The 6,286-nt window shown below is 37.3% G+C and overlaps 1 long non-coding RNA gene across 2 annotated transcripts; it reads right to left on the reverse strand.

Annotated features, from left to right (window-relative positions):
* Positions 1 to 1,167: 1,167 nt before the first annotated feature.
* LOC137092380 (uncharacterized) lies at positions 1,168 to 5,134 on the reverse strand. Of its 2 annotated transcripts, XR_010908254.1 has the most exons (5): positions 4,983 to 5,134; positions 4,815 to 4,869; positions 4,441 to 4,550; positions 2,395 to 2,465; positions 1,168 to 2,318 (listed from the first exon to the last, which is right to left on the reverse strand). It is a non-coding gene; the product is annotated as an uncharacterized lncRNA (long non-coding RNA). The 2 variants fall into 2 exon arrangements; XR_010908253.1 differs by lacking the exons at positions 1,168 to 2,318; positions 2,395 to 2,465 and having other exon boundaries at positions 4,112 to 4,550.
* Positions 5,135 to 6,286: the final 1,152 nt, after the last annotated feature.

The following is a 6,286-nucleotide window of genomic DNA, read 5'->3' on the forward strand; positions in this document are numbered from 1 at the left end:
TTTTAATAAATGCTAATGGATAGGTTTAGGGGTAAGTGTAGGATTAGCTGTTCAAAATATTTTTTAATGCTATATTGTTATCAAAATCGTCATTTTCCAACATTTTACCTTTTATTTTCTTTATATTCTGTATTAAATTGGTAGGTTTAGGTTTGGGGTAGTGTTAAGGGATCGTACATTAATCAATAAAATGGTCAAAGGGAAATTCTATAGATATATAGTGTTAGGGAGCGCTATACATACATATACATATATATATATATATATATATATATATACATATATATATATATGCATGCATGCATGCAACAAATCGCCCATCGTCACCAATTCACTTCCTCTAATGCAGGGCTCTCTCGTCGGCCTAGGAAGGGATCGCTGACAACATTGGCACAGCACAACACTACAATTCTTCAGGTGTATACATGTCAAAAAGCCTGTAATGTCCACCTCAATACATCCCTCCAACCCACTGATCACTCCATCTCTCCCACAGCGTTTGCCAGAATAAACTTCACCCTCGGGATGCCTTATTTATACGCCTCCTCTTCTCTGAATTGCCCAATCACCAATCGCCACGTCCATTCGCACACCTATTCTTAATAATCCCCCATTTTGGTTGCCCGGAGTTACCGGAACTGCCTGCGTGTCTCATGGACAACAGTCCGGGCGGAACTATTTCCGCCATTTTAGGTTCTGCCACATTAAGTCACTCCGTGACATCGGCCATAAACCGTTTGATTTTGTGTATGACATATATGTTTAATGTAAATCCCATAAGAAAATTCTGACTGATTTAAGTAAGGAAGATATATGCCCAGCTAACACAGTTACGTTGTGAAGACGTAACCGGACTGGACCATATTCGTCGTAGCGACGTACCAAATAACGTTCCAATGACGTAACTTTGTGATTCCCATAATCGTCGTGGCGACGTTATAGTGGGACGTTGCTGGAACGTGACGAGCACGTCCCAACGACCAAACTGGCACGTTGTGAGAACGTAACCTTAAAGGACCATATTCGTCGTAGCGACGTACCTAATAACGTTCCAGTGACGTAACTTTGTGATTCCCATAATCGTCGTGACGACGTTATACTGGTACGTTGCTATAACGTGATGATCACGTCTCAACGACCAAACTGGTATGTTGTGAGGACGTAACCTCAATGGACCATATTAGTCGCAGCGACATACCAGGTAACGTTCCAGCGACGTAACTTTGTGATTCCTGTATTCGTCGTGGCGACGTGATTATGATATGTCACTGGAACGTGGCAGGTACGTCCTAACGACCAAAATACCACGTCCACCTTTATTTGAATAATCTCACCTTTAGTCCGGGAAATGAAGATGTGCTTGGTCCATAACCTTGAAATCCACATAGAACTGATACACTCAAACATTGAATTCTCTGCTGTAAAACCTTATTAATACATTTGTTTTGATTTTAGTTAATATATTTAGGGATTATGTACTCGTAGATAATAAAAAACGATACAAACCCCTATTAAATTGTAATAGAAAATGGCTCAAAACCACACTGCATTAATTTAATAATCAGCATTTATTCAGTGTTACTTTGTACAAATATTAAGTCAACATTTAAACAGTGTAAAGTGTCAACAAATTATGAGTACAGAAATGTAACACGTCCATTCATTAATTAAACAAACAACATAAGAAATGTAACCAATTATTAAAATATTTTATTGTCTTATTAGGGAGTAGTTAAGTATTTTCTCACTTATACTTATCAATACTCATATTGGTACTACTCTCAATAATTTAGCACAAAAAAGACATGGAAAAAAAGAGTTATCAGTTTCTTTATTATTACTTTTATTTGCAGAAATGTCCTGCGTGTCCTGTGAGGCACCTGCTACAAATGTCTGGTGGTGATGTGCTTTATTGCTTCACTACCTGTAGCTAAACCTGAACAATGTGACAATTACAAAAGATATATAGTCCTTGAGCTATAGTCCTACGTTCATAAAGAAATATGTAAAAAAACACTACATAGAGTCCTAGCATCTTTTCTGTATTATTGGGCCAAAATATACATCAACAGGTTTTTTTTTTGTTCAAGAAAATGAGCATGATGACTTTCTCAGGAAGAATCTGAGACCCCTCATTCCTGACTGTGTCCCAGCTGTGGAAAAAGCTTCAGACAGTGTTGATGAGGCAGAGGGAGATGGAGAGCTGTGAGAGAAGAGGAAGAGGGTCTTTCTTACCCCACCAGCGGAGGGCAGGGTCTTCTGAGGATAGGATAGGAGGATGGCCTCTATATTCACTTTGGATCTTTGTAAACTGGAAGCTGAAAAAAAAGCCATACTATTGTAGGTGTATTGCTTTTTGTTAAAAAGGTATAATTTTTTTTTTTTTTTACTTACATGTTCTTCCTCCTCTTCATCCTCTTCCTTATCCCGAGCTACACTGTCACATCTTCATCATTTTCTGGCAGCTGAAACAGAGGAGAACCTTATTAATGTTGCTAATCTGTGTTTTTATGCTTTTGAAAGAGTCTCTTTTACTCAACAGTCACCAAGGCTGCATTTATTTGATCAAAAATACAGTACAAACTGTAATATATATTTAAGTGATAATTCACCCAAAAATGTCAATTCTGTCATGAATTCCTCACCTTATGTTGTTCCAAACCTGTAAGACCTTTGTTCATCTTCAGACACAAATGAAAATATTTTTGATGAAATCCAAAAGCTTTCTGACCCCTCCATAGACTGCAACACAAGGCCCAGAAAGGTAGTAAAAACATTGTTAAAATAGTCCATGTGACTCCAGTGGTTCAACCTTAATGTTACGAAGCAACAAGAATACTTTTTGTGTGCAAAAATAACTTAATTCCACAATTTTGATCTAGCCTGTGCCAGTCTCCTTAACGTTGTAATTATTGATGTCTACATCCTTTCTGGGCCTTGAAAGTGTTAATTAAATTGCTGTCTGAAGATGAATGAAGGTCTTACAGGTTTGTAACAACATGAGGGAGAGGAGTTGATGACAGGATTTAAAGGTTTGGTAGAACTAACCCTTTAAATTGAAAACAGCTATTTTACATTGTAAAATTATTATTATTCTTATTATTATTATTTTAATATTCCTGTCATTAAAGCTGAATTTTCAACATCAATACACCAGTCTTCAGTGTTACATGATCCTTCAGAAATCATTCTCATATGATGATTTGCTGCTCACAAAAACATTTATGATTATTAGCAGTGTTGACAACAGTTGTGCTGTTTCATATTTTTGTGTAAACCATGGTGCATTTTTCAGGATTCTTTGATGAATAAAATCCTCATATTAGAATGATTTCTGAAGGATCATGTGACACTGAAGACTGGAGTAATGATGCTGAAAATTAAGCTTTGATCACAAGAATAAACTACATTTTATAATATATTCAAATAGAACCCAATTATTTAGAATTTAAATATTATTTCAATATTAGATTTTACTGATTTTTTTTAATCAAGCAAATGCAATCTTGGTGAGCATTAGAGACCTTTTTCAAAGAATTGTACCAAAACCAAACGTTTTGAACATTATTGTATGTTTGAGGTTTTACTTACTAGTCACATGGTGATAATGCCAGGGTTAGTTCATCCCATAATGAAAAATATCCCATGATTTACTCACCCCCAAGCCATCCCTAGGTTCTTCAGGCGAACACAATCAGAGTTATATTTAAAAATGTCCTGGCTAATCCAAGCTTTATAATGGCAGTGAATGCTTCATTTTTGAAGTCCATAAAAGTGCATCTATCCATCATATAATTGAGCCACACAGCTCCGGGGTTTAAAAAAGGTCATCTGAAGCAAAGTGGCATGTTTGTGTGAGAAAAATTTCCAGATTTAAAACTTTATAGACTAAAATAACTAGCTTCCAGTGGTCAGCAATGCGCGAGTCGACTTGCGCTAAAAAGAATAACCCTTGACGCATGCGTATTGACGAACGCAGAAGTACAGAAATTAGAGCAAAACAAAACATAGCATGGGGGGGGTCACCCTTTTTAGCGCAAGTCGACTTGCGTAGGCTACCGCTTATCACCAAGCAAACCAAGCAATATTCACTGCCATTATAAAGCTTGGAAGAGCCGGGACATTTCTTTATATAACTCTGATTGTGTTCGTCTGAAAGAATAATGTCATATAACTTACACATAGGATGGCTTGCAGGTGAGTAAATCCTCACCATTTAAGAGATGTTGTCCGACAGGAGATCTGCTCCAACTCTGCTAACTTTACAGTGCAGGCTGCAGGGCATCAGCATGGAAGCATCAACACTTTATCAGAGCCAAATATATAAATTATACAACGCCAGGTTTATTAAAAGGAAAGAAGCTACAGCAAAGGTTAAATGCAGAAAAGAGAAAGAATGGGTTAAAATATTGTTAAAAATGGACAAGGTTAATCAATCACCTTTTTCAGTTCACCTGTGTTTTCTACTTCTCTTTCAGCAGCTTCCTTCAGAAATGTTGGAAACTTGCTGGGAGCTTCACCTCTGTTGTAGAGGGGTTATTTTGTCCCTTCTGAAAATCACAGAACATTTTATTATATGTTAACACGTTTTTTTCGCGCTCCGTGTTAATATTAAGTTAATGTAAGTGACTTCGTCGATTAACAACAAACACATAACGTTAACGTTAGTTCAATTAATTAGCCACCTTCATGACCCATTCAATTCCCAGAAGAAGAAAAAAACTTGATAAAACTATCATTTACACATGTGACTCAAAGCCTAAACAAGAGATTAACTTTATAGAGTTAACGTTAGCCTCGTTAACTTAACTTACTGTTCGGAAAACGGTTGATGTGCTATACGGACTTTTTTCCAAAGACTCTACATTTCTATAAAGTAAATATTCAACAGAACAGAAGCGTGTCAATGACACATAAGAAATGTCAGGAAAATGTCAGTAACAGTTGTGTGTATTATTTGTGTAACTTTAAAGACAACTCACCTGAAATTATAGTGAAAACAACAACGACAGAGGAAGTTTTGCGGCTTGTCTGTTGTGTTGCTGCACCGTTTCCATGGCAACTCCGCGCCGCTCCAGTGTTTGACCCATCACCACGTCAAAGTCACGCAGCAAGAATTACATGAATACAAATCAAGAATAATAAATAATGAATTTAGAACTCATTTTGAAGTTCTATGACCCGCTCAGATGCAAAATGTTCCGGCACCGCACGTGATAGTGGGACAATTGTGTTTTTTTTTTTGTTAGATTTTTTATTGTTTTTGCCAATACGATTTGCAAACATGGATTCATTTAGAATATTTGATAAATTAAGTAAATGTCCCATATAAATCAAAATGGCATACATTTGATAATACTTGTAAATTAATAATGCAATTTGGAAAGTTATGAAGACCAGTGGGCCACGTCGCTACAACATTCTCCGTGGGATAAACACGCGACGTCTTTTGAGGACGTGCCCACAACATTTCTGCAACTTTAGTCAAGATTAAAAAAAAATGGAACTTTACCGCGACGTCCTTACAACGTTCTCTGTGGGATAAACTAGCGACGTCTTTTGAGGACGTGCCCATGACGTTTCTGGAACGTTAGCCAAGATTCTAAAAAAATGGAACTTTACCACGACGTCCTTACAACGTTCTCTGTGGGATAAACTAGCGACGTCTTTTGAGGACGTGCCCATGACGTTTCTGGAACGTTAGCCAAGATTCTAAAACAATAGAACTTTACCGCGACGTCCTTACAACGTTCTCTGAGGGATAAACTAGCGACGTCTTTTGAGGACGTGCCCACAACGTTTCTGGAACGTTAGCCAAGATTCTAAAAAAATGGAACTTTACCACGACGTCCTCACAACGTTGTCATAAAGTAATGTCACGCTGACCAAATGACGACTAACTGACGACGTTGTCACAACGTACTGTGTTTGCTGGGTGGTCACTATATATGAACCATATATGTAGGTTTTTTTTCATATGATTCTTGATCAAGTAAATGTGTGCATCCCAGCGAAACTGACACAATTTAAATCCACTGAGATCGCAATAATATTATAGTTTATTATTTTAACCGTAGTGAATCTGTTTCCCTCGCTCGCAACAAGCTGAGGTTGTAAGCGCCACATTGCTAAACATCCAAGAGTGCCCATTGTTTTTACAAGTTTCAAATGCGCCACCATTTCAGGCAATGTGTATGAACCTCATCTGCATGCAATAACCCGCATATAGCTTGTTATTTGTCGTCACAGTAAGTGCCGTGGAATGGAAGTCATAAAGGATTTATGA

The sequence above is a fragment of the Pseudorasbora parva genome, chromosome 11 (assembly GCF_024679245.1).
Source record: "Pseudorasbora parva isolate DD20220531a chromosome 11, ASM2467924v1, whole genome shotgun sequence".
NCBI lineage: Eukaryota > Metazoa > Chordata > Actinopteri > Cypriniformes > Gobionidae > Pseudorasbora > Pseudorasbora parva.